This window comes from Camelus dromedarius, chromosome 8 (genome assembly GCF_036321535.1).
Source record: "Camelus dromedarius isolate mCamDro1 chromosome 8, mCamDro1.pat, whole genome shotgun sequence".
NCBI classification, from domain to species: domain Eukaryota; kingdom Metazoa; phylum Chordata; class Mammalia; order Artiodactyla; family Camelidae; genus Camelus; species Camelus dromedarius.
The window spans coordinates 64,842,995-64,862,778 of NC_087443.1; the positions used below are offsets into that span (position 1 = coordinate 64,842,995).

At 36.3% G+C, this 19,784-nt stretch overlaps 1 long non-coding RNA gene across 1 annotated transcript in view; it reads right to left on the minus strand.

The window, feature by feature from the left end:
- Positions 1-8,703: 8,703 nt before the first annotated feature.
- LOC116155675 (uncharacterized) overlaps positions 8,704-19,784 on the minus strand; it is a 234,673-nt gene continuing 223,592 nt past the window's right edge. Inside the window, exon 3 of the long non-coding RNA XR_010382056.1 lies at positions 8,704-8,746. This is a non-coding gene — a long non-coding RNA (uncharacterized LOC116155675). The remainder of the gene's footprint in view (positions 8,747-19,784) is intronic.

Genomic DNA, 19,784 nt, shown 5'->3' on the forward strand with positions numbered 1-19,784 from the left:
AATACTAGCTAAAATGTGCTGAGAGCTCATTCTTTTAAGTGTTTTATGTCTCATTTAGTCAACACAACACTTTATGAAGTAGGTACTATTATTATCCCCATTTTATAGATATGGAAACTGAAATTCAAAGAGGTTAGGTGTACTGCCTGCTCTAACCCCACGACAGAGCCAGGCTACATATCCAGGGAGTTTGGCTCCAGAGTTTGTCCTCCTGATCTCCACATGTAAGGTGGGCCCTAATATTACCTGGGTGAAAAACTCACTTGGCCTTTTAATTTCCCCATAGACTGGTGAAATTCTGTCAAAGCTCTGCTTTGACCCACTAACCTGTCTCCAGGAACCCCAGCCCATCAGCCTTATGGAGGTTTCTAATTCTCATCCCAGATTTATATTACAGACTTTGTAGAACAAGAGCTTAACTGTGTTCATAAGATGCTGTTTACAATTTATTGTGCCAGTGGCTCTCAAAAACCATAAACACTACTTGATTTTGAGTCCCCTCTGACTAGACCTTTTAATAATGTGTTATTAACCTGGTTATCAGGTGATGAAGGGTTTCTTATTCCAAGGCCCACAGACGGACTTGAGGGGCCCAGGAATCACCTGAAGACAATTGAAAAAAATGTATTCATATACCAGTAGCCCTGGACACACACATACATACACACACACACACACACACTCAAATTAACACACACGTGCTCTAGGGGAAAATCCACAGATTTCACAGGAATCCTGAAAATACTCATAAGCCAAAAGAGCATAAGAATCACTGCTCTAGGCCTGAGGACTAATTTACCATGTGATCTTATGAAAGGTCATGTGACCACATTGTACCTCAATGTCCCCTCCTGTCAAATTAATAATTTAATTTCACTCTGACAAGTATTTTAAAGTGGAAGATTGAATGATATAAAGTGCTACATATTCATTAGTTATTATTATTTCTTCACTTTTTTTCTTTTCCCTTCTGAGAGATCTTGTGAAATTTAGTCACAAAGTTTCTTTGGGGCAAGTTACAAAATTTCATCTGTGCAATGCTTTTTGTATTTTTATTTCTGAAGATATTTTAGTATTCTGTGCTCACTGTCAAATGAAAATTGTTATTCCAATTTATACCAATTGCCAAGAAAAATGTTAAATTAAGGATAAGTGAAAACAGTAAATACGCAGTTCTGCATACCAGTCTAGAAATAGAAGATGAAGTGAGCAGGTAAACATCAAAATGACACACCATCATTCCAGACTAATTTTAAAATCTCAGTAAGGGGCTATTTTAAGCACCTTTTCTAAGGAAACACACAATGCTATGTAGCTTCTCTAGTGCTGAATTCCAATATCAGAATATTTGCAAAAGAAAAAGAAATTCCAGTTAATGTGATTTTGCCCCAAAAGAAGACAGCTTCAGCGAGTACCAAAGACACCGCCATGATTTCTCTCATGGCTCTGCTGCTTTGTCCACGAGAAGCATCACATGCTCACATGCACGTGAGCACACACACACACACACACACACACACACATACACACAGGTGTAATACATCAAGGCAATAAATGGCCCTTAGAGATATTTAAGGCACATCTGATGTCTTGAGTTCTAGGGATTATCATCTGGCCTGAATTCCCTGCAGAAGCTCTATAATTGGGCAACATTTAGGGATAAAGTTTCATTGGGCTGTCCTCCTATGGGTGAATCGGATGCTTCTAACACTGGTCTGGGAAACATATAGCTTCTGAAATCCAGGTAATAGGGACAGCTATCCTGAGCTAGTTTCTATAATAAATTCATGTATACATGTATATCGTACTGGTTCTGTTTTCCTGGAGAACTGTAACACACTTTTCATGATTAGAATAATAATTTTGAATTACCTAGTTCCTCGCCTTTTTTCTTGAATCTTTGCTATAAGGCTTACGATGCGTAGTCACAGAGGCAATGTTACAACATCTCTAATAATAGGTAGCTCACTACTTCCATGTGAGAAGCTCTAATAATCATTCATTTATGCATTAACTCAAAATTTTACTAACTTTATACCATCTTCTGGCATTCTGCTATGGACTAGGAGCACAGCAGTGGACAAGAATCTCTACCACAGGGAGCCATAAATTTAATGGAAGAGACAACTAAATCAGAAATTACTCTATAGCACATTTCCTTATTTTTTATTAGAATTATAGTCAGTTTATAATGTTGTGTTAGTTTCTGATATACAGTATAGCAATTCAGTTATAGGCCATTATAAGGTATTGAATATAGTTCCCTGTGGTATACAGTAGGAACTTGCTGTTTATCTGTTTTATATATGGTAGTTAGTATCTGGAAATTTCAAGCTCCCAGTTTATCTCTCCACCTCCTCTTTCTCCTTTGGTAACAACAATTTTGTTTTCTATGTCTGTGAGTCTGTTTCTGTTTTGTAAGTAAGTTCATTTATCTCATTTTTTTAGATTCTACATATAAGTGATATCATATGGTACACAATGGACAGCAAAAGAATAAATATGAGGATGTAAAAGAAGACATCAAAATCATAAAATGTGGAACAGGGTAGCTAGAAAATGGAGTTTTTTTTTTTTTTTTTGGTGTTCTAATTAGGATGTGTTTGAGCCTATATGACTACCAGTCTAAAGCAAATAGACATAGAAACAGGTTAACATATTTGAAAAACAAGGTAACCACAAGTCAAAAACATAGAATAGAGTCACAAAAACCAAAAAGAACTCAAGTATAATACAAAAGAAAATCATCAAACCACAAAAGGAAAAAGAAAAAGAAAGGAACAAAGAAGAAATACAAAATCAACTGGAAGAATAGGTTTGAAATGGTAATAAACACACATGTATCACAATAATTACCTTAAATGTCAACAGACATCTCCTATTTTTAACTGAACACCCTTGTACGTAAATCTCACACACTGTTTTGGATTAGGCCCCTAGCAATACATATTACAAGTCTAATTTATATCCCAGAAACAAATCCATTAGGCATTTGAAGATAATATAATAGAGAACAAAACTGATTTTATACTGGATCTGTTCCTTTGGCTGTGCCCTGTTTCCTATGTTTAGTCTTGCTAGCTCTGCACTCACATAAAGATAACAATTTGCAGAATAGAGAATAACATTTGTTTTGTTGGAGGTTTTGCAGGAGCATCATGACCTGGCCTACGTGGACAGCTGCAGGAACAAGGAATTCCTATACCAAGAAGTTTGCAAAAACCAACCACACCCACCCTGTGTTGCTGGGTTTTTTGTTTTTGTTTTTGTTTTGTTTTGTTTTTTGTATAAAAGGAGTCTGTATTCTGACTGGAGGAGGATGGTTCTCCAAGACATTAGTCTGCCTTCCTCTCGGTCTGCCGGCTTTTCGAATAAAGTCGTTATCCCTTGCCCCAATGCCTTGTCTCCTGATTTATTGGCCTGTCATGTGGCAAGCAGAATGAATTTGGATTCGGTAACAACGACTATCATAGCTTTGTAAGTTAAAAATTCCTAATGCATTCATTTACTTTTTTTGAGCATCTACTATGTGCAATGATGTGGAGATATAGCAAATTAAACACTGACGCAGCCCCTGCCTCCAAGTAGCCATCCCTCCTTGCATGTACCATTTTTTACAGTTGGAAGTCCTCCCATCCAAATAGCTCCCTATTTGCCACTTTAAATACTAACAATCAACATTGTTCTAGAGACTGATTTATCCACAGAACTAAGTAACAGTCTCTGCTATTAAGAAACAGACAGGCTGGTTGCAGAGCCAAGCATAGCTACTCCATTTATGTCATTTATCATAAATTCACTAAGTTAGATATATAGAATGTATCTGGTTGTATATTTCCCTTTTCCATCACTATCCAGGTAATAAATAATAATGTGAGTAGTAATAATATGATGATGTTTATATTTATTAAACACAATGAAAATTGAATGTCAAATATTGAGATTTAGTATGGAGTCTACGTGTAGTCCTTGAAGATTGCTAAACCCACAAAGCTCACTGACCTAACCCATGGCAGTTTATGCTTTATTCCTTTTCCTGGATTATTTTCTAGGACCCAGGGCTGCAGTTCATTCTGTGAGACCCCACCCAACATTCTGAGATTCTACTGAAACACTAAAGCTTGGAACCTGCCAGGAAAAGCCTCTCAGGAGATGCTCCAGGTCAGTCTGCTCCCTCTTCTCTCCAAGTTGGCTGCATTATATGTTAGTCTGGCTTCAGTCTCTAACCCCTGCCTTCAGGAAAGTGAAAGGACACAACTAATTGTTGTTTTGTTTTCTTTCTACCAAATCACTACAAACTATATAAATCCACCTCCACTATTTCCAGAGAGATGGGGAACACTTTGATAGTGGTTGTGATCTTTTTAATCTCTTTTACTTTCTTGGCCTGAGTTTCTAACTTTCACCATTGAGTCCTCCAAGAGCCTCCCTATCCATTTATCCATTTGGTAACCCAGATATTGCCTTGTTTCTTTAGTGGATTACTTTGATATAATCACTTTTAATGAGGATATATTAATACAGCCTAAGACGGAAACACTTGAAGTTCAGCTTTTAAAATTAGCACTTGAATGAATAAGTTCATCCTACTCCATTCTTGAGGCTCTCCCCTGCCACCCATTGCTAACCCTCAGCCCTGAGGTAGGGTTTGGAGATAAGGACAGATCAGGATCACCTAGCAACAAGCACAGATGTTCTGTGAGCTCCTCAACAAGGTCTTCCTGGTCCACCCAGACTAGAGTAGTAGCCACAGCACTCTATCATATCACCTGGGTTTGTTTACTTCATAGCATTCTTCATAATCTGAAATTAACATATTCACCTATTTTTCATAGGTTTATAGTCAGTCTATCATCCACCTTAACACCACTCCCAACTGAATATAAACCATAGGAGAGGCTCTGCTCCTCTTCTTGATCATTGTATCACCAGCTGGTACACAATGAGCAGATGGAAGTTTGAATAATAAAGGATGGAACCAGAGGATTAGATGCTGTACCTTTCATAGTGGCTCATCTCAGGAAAAAACCATCAGTCATTCTAGGCCAAGTGTTTGTACTCAGAATGTACTTATATTTTATGAAGGCTTATCACATCCTGTTTGATTTTTCTCTGACAGTAACTATTGAGATACATGTTCATTTTTATCAGTCAAATGAAATTAATAAATTGAGTGCTAAATCACTAAACTTATTCTATTTTCTCTTTGGAAGTCTAGAGTTTGAACACACAAACTTCTGTAGGTTCCTAATATGTGTTTAGGTTAGATATTTGTTAACAGTAGGGCGGACCAGAGATATCTGATTACAACATGACCCTTATTCACAGTTCTAGGCTTCAGGAAAACATCCTCAGTTCACTTTTAAGAGTTAATACAAAATATTCACTAACATATGATAATCATCCTTAATATAACAGGATTTCCTTGTAACGTCTTCAGAATCAATACAGAGACTAACTTATTTCTAATACTCCCTTCCCACCTCACCGACTACTTCTCAGTTCTGCTTCTTCTCTCTGCCTGGGATCCTCTTATCTACCTACTCACTCCCTCTAGGTAATATCATCTAATCTCATAATAACTGTATATCCCTCATCAGGCTTTACCTTTTAGTTCCAAATCAATACATTTATCTACCTAATTCACATTTCCCCTTGGCTATTGCTTAAACAGCTCTAACTTAGCACATCCAACATGTAACTCTTGATTTCTTCCTCTAAATGTATTCTTCCATCACACCATCTATTTGCTTAAACTATAAACATTGACGTTAAGCTTCATTTTCTCAACTTCCCTAAACATTAGTCTGCATCTCGCCATCTCAAAGGGGCTGTGATTTTGGAAAAATTAAACCTGACCATAGTTACAGCCAAGGTATGATGAATAATCTGTTTTTGAGGGAAAGATTTTTAGAGAGTAATGATGCAGCTCTGTAGAGCTGGTGACTTCTTAGGAAAATAATGAGAGTATTACTGACTGAGCATCCCCAGCTGTGTCTGGGCCAGCTGCCTTTATGCCCAGTGCTTGGGAAAAAACAACTGTTCCTTCACATATTCTGACAAATGCCACTAGCTGGATACCAAAAAATCGCCAATGGAAAAGGATGCATTTCAGAGGTTCTTGGTTCCTATTTGCATGACTATGCCACCATCCTCTGTGGTGTGGAGTTATGAAGCCTATTTTGCTAATGGGTCAGTGACACACAGGTGTGACTCTAAAAAACAGACAACAATACCTAAGGAGTTAGAACACTCTGATTCTCTTCTTTGAAGACAACCCTTGTTTCCCTTAATGACTATTTGTATCACAGACAGGGACTATAAGCTGAATCTTTCCACAATGAAGTACCTCAAGTTCCTGGGAAAAAGTTATTCTATAAACAGCTGTATACAGACAATAGAACCAACAGAATTTTTTTCAAATTAATAAAACTCACTCAAAAGAGAAATTTCATTTTGTTTGTTCTTTAATTTACTCACTTGATAAGCACATATTGAGCACAAAATAGGTACTAAGGTAAGTATCCAAGAAGAGACAGAAATCAATACATAGTTCCTGTCCCCAGTGAGTTCACAGTTCTCCATCAAGAGCAAAGGGAGGAAACATTTCCTACAAAAAGTGATATTTGAATCTAGATGTGGGACAAGATAAAGTGAGACAAAGCATTCCAGGCAGAGGGAACAGTGTGTGCAGAGTCTCGGAGAGAAAGTGTGATGGTTTAAGGGAAATGCCAGGGGAGAAACAGGTTAAAAAGCAAAGCATGCGTGTCGGGGAACGTAGACTATGAGGCCCCAAAGCAGACAAGAGCTGGATTGTGAAGAATTTTACATGGCATGGGAAGGAGTTGAACTTTATCCTTAGATTTAAACAAAAGAGATACATGATCAAATTTGACTTGTGACAAATTTGACATTTTAACACAGATGGGACAAATTGAGTCAGATTAACCTACAGAATCTTCAACTGTTAAGTCAACAATAGGCATTAGAAATACCAAATAAAGATGTCTTTTTTGAAATGTTATTCAAGATAAAGTAACAACAATATATAATTCGAAGCAGGAATGAGAACGAGAGAGATTTGCCTCGTGATGAGATGGAAGTGGGTCAGAGCCAAGAACATCTGGGGAAGAAGGAAGACACAGTGTTAGGAGAGGTGGGGGGAAATTACCAACACATGAAGAAATTAAACTTTCCTTGAACCCCTCCTGGAACTCTCAGATCAGCAAACCTATCCCAAGCAGTTCTTAGGTAAACTTCAATTAAGAAAATTAATTAAAAAAAAAACTATTCTTGGAAACTGTCATGTTCTTTTGCAGCAGTATATGCCTTTGATCCCCACTAGACTAAAAACTAGTTTTCTCTGCAGCACTGAGTTTCAGATTTTCCAGTAAAATATAATGAGCTTGTAGTGACATTTTTCATAGCCCCATGGTCAATCTTTGATAATTCTGGGCTTCCCCATAGACCATCCTCCAAGGACAAGCCAAAGAGTGACCAGAATAGGTACCTCCAGAATGACCTGTACAATTGCTCATAAAGTCTCTCTTTAGTGAATGTCGGCCAACTATGGGTAAGAGTGTCAGACATAGGATATGCTCTCAGATCTGATGCATTTCTATGGCCAGTGTTATAGCTCAATAAGAAAATTCAGTTGCTTTAGCACCTGACACATTTTAGAACTCCTTCCCACTATAAATCTTTCCCTGGCTGAGTTATTGAGAGCAAATCCAGAAAGAATGCCAGAACAGAGAGTTTTTGCAGGCATATAAACATGAGCTGCTCCTAAGGTCAAGATCAATGATGAAAGAAAGTTGTCATGATTCAAAGTGGTGGAGAGGAGAGAAAAAATAGGAAATAGATCACTATACTCTCAATCACAAATAAGTGCTATCAGCCATCTTGTGACTTCCCCAAAAGCCTAATAGAGTAAAGTAGTACGTAGGTAGGTGAGCAGCCACCAAAATGGACTATGATCAAATTGCAAGCTTAAAATAGAGAAAATGTTGAGACTAGACAAATCACAGAAACCAAATCCACCTACATTTGTCTGAATTGGTTTATTGGGACATAATTGGAAATATTAAAGAGCTCAGCAATGGCTACAAACAACGAACGACACAAAGACATAGCTCATGGCACCACACATTTTATCTAATTGGCTAGTTACTTACTCTACCTCATTCCAAAAAGAATGGCCATAAAGTGCTAAACACTCCAGGGAAACGGACTTTATGTTTGTTTCTCAGTTTCCTTCCAGTCAGTGTAAAGAGAACTTGTGAATTTCATAATATACAGCAGTATGTGCACTATAATTGCAATTCTTATTGCATCCAGACCAAACCGCTGTGATACATGCGGCAGAACAAAAAAAAAGAACACCTTAAATATATTCTGATGGCTGTATATCAGTATCAAGGCATAGCTGAATAATGGTGTAAAATATAATAATAACCAAACCTCTGTAATAGGAAATTAAGAGATTTAGGACAGTTGAATTGGGCCAACTAGGAAGGCAAGTGTCAAAGTCGGTTACAACAGACTCCAAAGCAGAAATTGTTACATAAGATTGAAAGACAATCACTCAATAATATAGAAAGAACAGTTGAAGACCTACCAGACTTTGTAGATGTGATTGCACACGTAGGGGATAACCATCCTCAACAGCATTGTCCTCAGGTGCCAGAGACCAGTGACAAATGCATCGAGTATGTGTGTCGCAGCCAGACCAATGATTACCTAATGTCTAGAGTAGAAAAGAATAATAATTAAATACATTAGTCACAATTCTGTTGGTTGAGGTCCATCATTTATTATTAGTGGAAAAGCTAGCCTTATTCAAAGCCATTAGTGTCCATTAGTAAATTAAAATATGTGTTTTGATACTTCTATTTTTTATTTTGTATATTTTGTTCCATTTGACATCTGGAATCCACTTAGATTATATTTTTGGAGGTTTATTATTATTACTTTTTAATTATTGAAGTATAGTCAGTTTACAATGTTGTGTAGTTTCTGGTGTACAGCATAATGTTTCAGTCATACATACATAGATTCTTTTTGATATTCTTTTTTCATTAGAGGTTACTACAAGATATTGAATATAGTTCCCTGTACTATACAGAAGAAACTTATATATCTGTTTTATATATAGTAGTTAGTATCTGCAAATCCCGAACTCTCAATTTATCCCTTCCCACCACCTTTCCCCTTGGTAACCATAAGTTTGTTTTCTATGTCTTTGAGTCTATTTCTGTTTTGTAAATAAGTTCATTTGTGTCTTTTCTTTTTTTTAGATTCCACATATGAGTAATATTATATGGTATTCTATATTTAATCATAAAAAAGTGAATTTTCTTTCACAACAGAATCTAAACAAACTTGTAATTCATTAGTTTGCAGAATATTCCCCTCTCCCTTCAATCACAAAATTATTGAGTGCTCTTCCCTAATATAGATCTTAACCACGTCTTTATCAATGATTTCTTGGAACGCCAGCTTACTATTGAACTGAACAGTATGTCCCAGAGTCAAAGTGTTTGCAAGTCAATGAAATTTCCCAGTCCTAGAACGCAAAACAAAGTATATCTTATAGAGAAGACCTTGCATTTCTTCTATATCTTTATTAAGTGTTCAAGTTACATTTTTAGCATATCACGCAACTTATATAGCCAAACACATAAAGAAGTAATGTCTTTCTTCATATATCTGGAGAAGGAAAACATCCAAAACTATTGTTGGTTGGTTGATTTTGCATGCTTTAATTATCTTCTATCTAGTCTCTGTCACCTTTGTGCTCTCTCTCTCTCTTTTCTGAAGTAAATATTTTTAGTTTAATCATGGCAGTAGACAAAGTTCAGAGGGCCAGAGGGTCACTGAGTTCTTGGTAAACAAAGATCCTCTAACCTCAGAAGCACTCATACTTGATCTTCACCAGGTTTTCCTTAATTTCATTGTTTGCGCATTTTCTGAGAGTGAAATTTCTTATCTCCTTTATTTTCCATTGAGCCCATTCTGTCCAGTGTATTGCATACTAATTGGATTCAGGTTTACTTGAAGGTACAAATTGCTATCAGGCAGTGAGGCTGTGTTGTGGGTTAAATCAGTCATTAGCCTGGAGACCCTCTACTTCATGCTTTCAACAGGACTTCTATTGCTTTGCACATACACATTGTATCTAAATATTCCTAGAAGGAAGAAATTCAAGAAAGATACATAAAAGATTTCCTTCTGGAGACATATATATTTATTTATTCTGGCATTCCCATTTCACAAGCAGAAGTACACAAATATAGTCAGAAAATAGGAAAAATAAATGAACATGGAGATTTGCCCTGGTCCTATTTCCTTCTTTTTCCATTATCCTTTCAGAATAGTATACAGCAGGCTACAGCCCTATGTTGTAACTGGGCCTTCATGAATTTTTCAGTATTCAAGCTTCTGCCCAATATACTAAGATGGATGACACTGTCCCTTATAGATACAACCTGTTTCCTAGGCACTGACACGAGTGCTCTTTTATTTTCTGTTACATCTAAACTTCATTTGGCTGCTCATATTTTTAACATACTTATTTTTCAAATATGTATCTTCCAATATCTACTTTCAAAGTAATAATATTTACCAGATTTTTATTTATTTATTTTAGCACATACCATGGCATCACAAATGCTGCAACCCACTCAGCTAAGTTTTCTCAGGCTTTGCATCCTGTCATAAGACCCTTCTCTTCCTGTTTAACATGAGTGGAGAAAGGCAATGAATAAAGGGACAAGGACTAGATACATTTTTGCAAAAGAGAAAAATGAAGAAAGTGAGAGACGGTCACCTAGAAAGATACAAGTCCCCTTGGCCACCCTAATTCCACTCATTTCTCCAAGTTACTGTTTCACTTTTTACTACATCTTGCCAGTGCAGGGAGGAAAATGCTTGCCTAGAACATAAAACCCAGTATGAATCACTGAATATTTACCTAAAATTTGATTCTCTAAACAGCAGAGCAGGCATCAGTAAAATGCTACAGCAGCAGTGGGGCTCAAGCTAAATGAAAGAGAAACATCCTTTAGATAACCTGTGTTAAATTCTGGGCCTTGGCAGAAATGGGGAAATCACTGAAGCACAGTTTAAGGAGACATAGAGAAGAAGAGACTCCCAGAGAGGCGTCCTCATTTGGTATCAGAGTATTCACCAGTGGATACACACAGCCGGATAATAGTCACAGAGAAATTCTATTGAGAAATTACCAAGCGGTGGGTGCTACCCTAAGCAATTCACATTTGTTATCCCTCTTAAACAACTCGACAATTTTGGTACTATTATTATCCTCACTTTACAGGTGAAGAAATTGAGGCTTATAGAGTTTAAGTTGTGTACCTACAGTGAAAACTAAGTCCTAGAGCCTGAATTTAAATGCAGGCAGTAAGATTCTCAACCACTATGAATGCAGTAGTAGTTCTGCATCCAATGGAAATCTGAAAATACACCTACTTAAAGGAGGAAAGTTTATAAGAAAGACACACACACACACACACACACACACACACACACACACACACACACACACACACACGGTACTCTAATTAGCCAGTAAGTGAGAGACACAGCCTTCTGTCATTTTGTGCATTAAGTATGCTCCCAGGAGGAACTAAATATGGGAGACCTGTTGTATTCCCTTCATCAGACTCAGTGTCTATCTCAGTGGAATCTTGTAAGCTGCTCAAATGTCCTTCTACTGTTTGAAACAGGAATTTTTATAGGGTACGGCCTATAGATGAGCCAATCGCTTCATCTGATGCTTAGTCACAAGAGGACCCATTGGGCACACCTCAGAAGGGAATTTAACTTAAACTCTTTGAAAGATGGCATTGTGTCTCCAATGTGGCAACTTTTTAAGGGGAAAAAATGTGACTTTACCTCATGTACCCCTTTAAAACTTCATTCCCGAGTCAAAGGCAACTCTTCTCTGCTTCCAAATGGTAAAACCCCTACTATGCCTCAGAAGCCACAGGGTCTTCTCAGATGCCCTGACTTTGCCCTAGTCATTCTTAATACAAGCCGCTACATTTCTGGGTAGTATAAAACAATGTGAAACTACTTTTCAATTGCTTTAGGAAGAAATTAAAAGTGCTTCTCCAAAAACATTATTTTAAAGACAAAGCTGACTATAATTATCATTTTGAATAATCCAATGTAGTCTCTTCATTTGACCTAGGACAGTCTCCCCATTGTAGAAAGTTAGTAAGTGAACAGATTTCCAAACAGGGATGATGATAAAGACAGAGACAGAGTGAGGGATGAGACATGAAGGGCTGAATGTAAACACAGATTTATGCAAATATAGACAGATGCCCCCCTCTCCCCCTCTATTCCTAGCTTTGGATAAGGGATGATACACAAGTCATAGTAAAAGAAAAAAATGCATGTTTGAATTCTTGCTCTGTTACACATTAGCTGTGTACCCATCATTTAATTTATTTGAGCCCCACCCCACTCCACATTTATAGAAATGTTACCAGAATATCCAGCTAAGAGATTTATTGGGAAAATAAAATTCCTGGAGCATGGATAGTCCATAAAAAGTGGCTGACTCCTCAGTTCCCTTCCCCACCTTATTTCAGGAAATAAATGATGGGCATCCTAAGGCACATGGTCAAAATGTGACTCTCCAGAAACCCTTTTCTGGGGACGGTGCTCTTCAGTTCCCAGTCCTGGATGCACATGGTTATTTTCTCACAAAGTTTGTCTCCATTTCCAGAATATGGGCTTCATTTTTTTCCCTCTCAGGCTTCTCAGCAGTATTTTTAGCATTTGTTGTCTGAATGGCAATATCATGCTCTGAGTCAGGAGATTTATTGAAAGAATGTGTGTACCTGTATCATGGCAGTTACTTGTCATGAGTCAGAATGATGCGCAGATGCTCTGAGGGGGAGCTGCTTTCACCATATAAACATCACAAAAGAACCCCCCCCCCGACTTCTTGCAAACACCACACCTGCTCCACCATCTCCCTGATATGGGATTCCACAACTTCAGAACAACTTTTATTTTCTTTAGCCCCAAAGTAGCCATCTTCCTGGTACTGGTTTTTGTTTGTTGGTTTTGTTTGATTTAGTTTTTCATTCCCCCCCCCCCCCGCATTTTACTTTGTCTTAGACAGAAACACGTATTTTGGATGAGAAAGACAAAGCAAGCTCAGTTAAACTACTTTAACTTGGTGTTTATTCATAAGCATCTATGTTTTAAAAAAAACCATCACTGCTTTCTTCCCAAGAAATTAATGGGACTCTGACTGACTCTAAATCTTATAGGACAAATGCCTCAGCGCCATGTTTACATGATAAAAATTGGCAAAAAAGAAAAAAAAATCAAGCATACAAATGAATCATAATACCATCTCTATTTGTTCTGAGACATTTTACTTATAGCACATTTCCTCTCTTAACTAAGTTTTAGTCCCTACCATATGAAATAACTTCTGATTCTGAGAGCATTCCATCTTCCTCAAGTGGGGCAAATATACCTGAAAGATATTTGGTGGCTGAAGGAACTCAGCAAATTAATAGAGAGTTAATTAATATCAATCCAATATCATGTATCAAGTAGCCCCTGTGTGCTAAGAACTAACCTCTTCCTGACAGTGAACCTCAGTGTGGCCAGCACTTGCTGGGACATCACTCATGATACGTCATAATACACCATCTTTAGGTCACACTTCTAGCTTCATCTCACAAAGGCAGGGACAGATATTATTTCTTTTTCCTTTGATTATGCTCCTTATCTATGTTTAACTGCTTATGAGATTATTAATTTCTTAATTTTATAATAGTATGCAATGTATGTAGCAAAACTACAGTTACAAGCAACAAATTTTACTAATATTTTTATCAATAAAACAAAGGTACTTCATTGTGTCTTGCACCAATGCCTCCACTTCCCCAAATTCAGCTCCTAGAAACCATCATTTTAAGTTTTTAAATTTGTTTATTCATGTCCTTATTTAAAATAGAATTTTTCTTTGATGTTCCTCCCTCAATTCTTCAGCTCATGATTCTGGCTGTGCTGGGTGATACCAACCACTATGAATATCAATTCTAACTTTAGCCACGTAGTGGAGAGAGCAAGAATTGACAGAGAAGTGTCTAAATCAAGCAGCATTGCATCATGTCATTATATTCCTGCTCTGGAGTCATGCCCAAATCCAGCATTAGGGGAAAAAAACACAGGAAAACTTATAAAATTTATAAGTCCTTTTTCCCATCTCCATCCTCCTCCTCCATTTTGTTTTCCCCCATATCTGACTCTAAACTTCCTATGGATATTTTTTTTTTCCTTTTTCTCTTCAGTGCCACTTTCTCTCTCCTTCTTAATCTTCACATTAAGGTTTTGATGAATAATGTCAATTGCATCAAAAAGGCCATGTGGTTTATAGATTAAGTACATGGTCTTTGGCATCAAAAGACGTGGTAGGAATCCTAACTCTACCAAAAAGGTGACCTTGGGAAAGTTATGAGTTTGCTATGCCTCTAAAATGATGAGAGTATTAGTCACCTTTCAGGATTGCTGTAAGAAAAAAATATAAGATATAAAAAGCACCCAGAACATGACCAGTGTGAAATAAGTATTTTTACCTGTTATAAAACTCTGTTGCTAAAGAAAAATCAATTAAAAACATTTAGTCATTAAAAGGTAGTAATAAATTGTGATTATTATTACAGAGGTAGTGGGCATGAGTACATTGTATTTCCTTCCTAACTTTAAAATTGATTTGTTACTCTTGATCAAGAAAATCTCTGCTGTCCATTGATTGGTTAGTTCTATTTTGGGTGATGCTTCTGTCTCTCAAGGACTGAGTAAGACATTAGTTTATGACTATGGCAGGCACTGAGAAACTTGCATTAAAGTTGCTTTTAAATGAGAGGTAGGAGTGCAAAATGATTATAGCGTCAGATCCTCACTCCAGAAATATAGGCAATATGACTAGTATTACTAGCTAATTGATCAAATTACTCAACTTCTTTAAAGCTCATCTGTAAAATGGGAATAATAGGAGTGTCTCTTACTTTACAGGATTTTTGTATGAATTAAATAAAAATGTATATAAAATGCTTTATCATTTATGGTAAACCCTAATTTTTTCAATTAATATTATAATGATGGTGAAGATGTTGAGGATGACAATGATGTCATAAAATGTCAAGAAATGTCAAGATCTCAAAAATGAGTTAGTTTTATTGATAGAAGAAACTTTTTATTAGAGAAAGTCTTTGGTAAGAACCTGAAAACTTGATTTTTAGTTTACTTTTCCAATTGGTATGGATAAGTAATCAGGCTATTCAAAGTGCTTTAAAATGATTTGATTTCTCTACTAGAGGAAAACTGGATTTTGTCACCTATTAATTATAACATTAGTTAAATATTTTGGAACGTTGGGAGAAGTAAATTACTGAAAAAACTATCTACTGCATTTCTTTGGCACATGTCTATGGATTGCAGATGATCATAGACTCAGCATAAAATTAATCATTTATAACTTCAAATTGTGCCTCACACCCCCGAGACTCCACCTAAAATGAAACCCAAGGAAAATGACAGTACAAAGGACAAAAAAGATGAATGTTTGCAGTAAGATCCTTATAAAAATAGTTCATCTTCAGCTTGTGCACAGGGGAGATTATCAGACCAGGTTTGTTATTAGAATAGACAAATATAAACTTCAGATACACACTAGAGCTCTTTTCAGTTCATCTCGAGCTCCTGTCCCTTCCCTTCATCATGCTGTACAGCCCATGAAGCATAAGTAGCGTCATACTCCCAGAGTCCACATCCCTTGGGGACATGGTGAGTGAAAACAGTGTCCCAGCTCACAGGTAAATTACAGCCCAGGGGCAGTTATACAGCAGCACTGTTTTCACAGTACCCAAATAACACCCATCCTAATTTCATTAAACCACTTCTGTTAGCCATTCGCAAAGTCTACCAAAGCCTCAAAGTGTGTCCTAGACTCCATTTGCCAGGTAATAGAACACAGTTTCAGAGAATGAAGCACATTTATGGAAAAAAAACTACAGAAATATCATATTCAATGATTAAAGTCTGAAAGTGTTTCCCTAAAAAGTAGGAACATGATAGGAATACCAGTTTTAACCAGTGCTAGTCAACATTATACTGAAAGTTTTAAACAGACTAAATAGGCCAAAAAAGTAATAAAAGTCATCCAACTTGGAGATGAAAAAATAAAATGATGTCCATTTGCTAATAACATAACCCTATATTTAGAAAATCCAAAAGAACAACAACAACAAAAACCCTCCTAGAGTTCATAAATAAATTCAAAAAAGTTCCAGAGTATAAGATCAACACACAGAAATCATCTGTGTTTCCATATACCAACAATAACAATCCAAAAAGGACATTAAGAACATAATTCCATTTATAAGAGAATCCAAATAACAAAATACCTGGAATAAATGTAATCAAGGAGGTAAAAGATCCGTACATTTAAAATTACAAAATAATGCTAGAAGAAACTTAAAAAGAGCTAAATAAATGGAAAGACATCTCATGTTTGTGGATTGGGAAACTTAATATTGTTAAATGGAATTACTACCCAAAGTAATCTACAGATTCAATGCAATCCCTATCTATATTCCACAAGTCTTTTTTCATAAAATGTAAGAGCATTGAAATCCTAAAACTTTTAAGAAATACAACAGCTTTTTTTCCCAAAATGGAAATAACTATGAATTCTTCAAATTCATTTGGAATTGTGAGGGATTCTAAATAGCCAAAACAATTAAAAGAAGAAGAAAATTGGAGAAGTCACTTCTTGATTTCAAAACTTACTACAAAGCTATAGTAATCAAAACAGTAAGGTACTGGCACAAAAACAGACACATAGATCAATGAAACAGGATAGAAAGCCCAGAAATAAACCCATGCACTTATAGTCAATTAACCTCTGACAAAGGAGGCAAGAATATATATTGGAGAAAAGGCAGTCTCTTCAATAAGTGGTGCTGAGAAAACTGTACAGATACATGTAAAAGAATGTAATTTAAACATTTTCTAACACCATATACAAAAATAAACTCTAAATGGATTAAAGTCCTAAATGTAAGACTGGAAATCATACAACTCCCAGAGGGAAACATAAGTGGAACAGTCTTTGGCATAAATCACAAAGGTATTTTTTTGGATCTGTTTCCTAAAGAAAAGGAAACAAAAGCAAAAATAAACAAATGTGACTTAATCAAACTTAAAAGCTTTTGCACAGCAAAGGAAACCATCAATAAAATGAAAAAACAATCAACTGAACGGGCGAAATTATTTGCATTTGTTTATGATACGTTTGTTTTTAGCACTGACAAAAATCTACCCAGTGTAAGTCACTAAAGTCTGAATAAATAAGGTTATTTTTAAAAGATATACATATTGATTACCAAAAATAAAAATTAAATTCCCCTCTCTGCGTTAATTCTTAAAGTTTCTTGGGACTTGGTACATAAAGTGTTGGGAAGTAGGGTGGAGGAGTCCATCTCCCCAGCTTTTGGCTAAACTGGGCTGCACTGTAAAATTTATCATTTCTTTATTTGTTGGTCTGGTCCAACTTAAATGGATAATGTATGCTAAAATAAATTAATTCTATTTCTTTCTGTATCTGTCATGAGTAAATAATTGGAACCAAATGTACCTTTTGAAGTCACACAAGCAACCTCTTCCTGCTCCTCTGCCTGCACTGGTCCTGTGCAGGAACGTTTATGGAGGAAATTAGATTCACTGTTGCTTAAATCAATGTTTTGCTGGTGACTATGCTGGTCCAATTAACTCCTCTGACAATATGGTAAAACGAGGATATTGGATTATGTTTGCAGCCAATTAGAAAAGTCATGGTTGAATATTCATTCTTGTAACATTATTAAAGTTATGAAATCCTAGTACTGAAAAATATTTCATGCAATAGAAGAGAAAACTGGAAGTGAAAAACAATTCTATTTAGATCATGATCTGAAAATCATACTCATATATGCTTAGGAGTAAAGCAGGGTTTTTTTTCAGTAAGAATAAAAAATATGTATGGCATAAATTAGCAGAAAGACATCTCCCTATTATCATTAACCATATTATTACTACCATATTATAAAATCAACACTGATAGGAGATAATATGTAAAATGGATGGAATATTGGGTTATGAAATCAATGGACCCAAGCCCCAATTTTATTTCTGCTGCTCCCTGAGTCATAACCTCATTTGAAAACTGGAAATTATAATTCTTCTATCATGAGAATCAAATGAAATACTATATGAGATATGCTTTAAAAGTATAAATCATAAGGTATAAATTATAAAATAAAATCAGAATAATACATAATTCTTTTGAAATTATTTTAAACTCTAGTACAAGCAAATCTTACTTTATACATTAGATGTACACCCAAGGAAATATTGGCAAAAAAAAGTTTGAGAACCCAAATTCACTTTAATTGGATTATAGACAAATAAGTAGACCTCTAGTTCCTCTGATATAAATATTTGATAAATGGAAATGGAGTTTGTAATACACGATAGAAAAGTTGAAGAACTTATGCCAGAAAAGCAAAACGTCACTGTAATTGGTCAGATCAATAAGAGTGTAAGGGGCTTCTTTGAGAAACTCAAAACCAAGTGCTAAAATTCAAGCAAGTGAGCAATTCTGACCATCAGGACCAAAATTTTAACCCCAATTCTTGGTCTCCTATCACCAGTTCTTACCCACTATAGCCACAGTTTAGCCCTGATTCAACAATTATAATAGAAAATCCTCTCAACAATACTTCTGAGTTGGCATTATCATGCACAATTCAAAAATTAGAAAACTGAGGCTCCAGAATAGTATGTAATCTCCTCAAAGTCACACAGCACATTAGTGAACAGTTGTATTTGGTCTAAGTTGTACCTGAGATCTCCAAGTTTTTGTACTTTTCACTCCTTTTCTCTAAGCAAAGAAGTCAGGGATGTCTTCTGAAGAGACAAGTCTGCTTTCCTCTTTGTAAGCCATGTACACTTAACTCAGTTTCCTTCCCTGACTTCTCATCATAGTCAAAACACCACATGTTCTTGATTACATGGTTAAGAGAGAAGAACAGACGGTTCCTGGAGGAACCAGATGACAGCAAGAGCAAACGACAGATGAGCCTCCTTCATTTCCCAACAGAGTGAGAAGGCAGAACTAGACAATGAAGGTGTGAAGCTGCTCATGACATCCATGTGGTTGCCAAGAGATGGGAGGGTTGGGGCAGAGACACTGGGTGAGTAATATGGCTACTCTATCATCTTCTGTGATCCACTGATCAGCCTCCCAGCACAAAGAAGTGTTTTGTTTGTTTTCCCTTTTGCACAGCTGAGACCAACAAGGAAAAATTCATCATTAATCACTATGAACACCTTTGCTCAGGCTGCCTGGAAACTACATTTAGCCATAAAAAGCCTTGGTCATGAGCATGAATAGACTCAAAGTAATATGGTTGGTGAAGTCATTGCAGATCTCTAAAACCAACTTTGAAATAATTTGTCTGAAATTCTCTTACTTGTAGCAATTATCAATTCTTAGGTCTCATTAGTTCCTTTGCCGGTAAATGGTAAAATACTAGTAAAATCAGTTTTATGAATGAAATTCCTTTGCGGATCACTTAGCTTTGCTTTCTTCTTCAGACAGTACACAGTTACAGAGAGATCTAGGCCAGAAAGTAGGGGTTACTCAGAGGACACCCATCTCCACTATAAAAAGGGAAGAAAAAAATTCTATC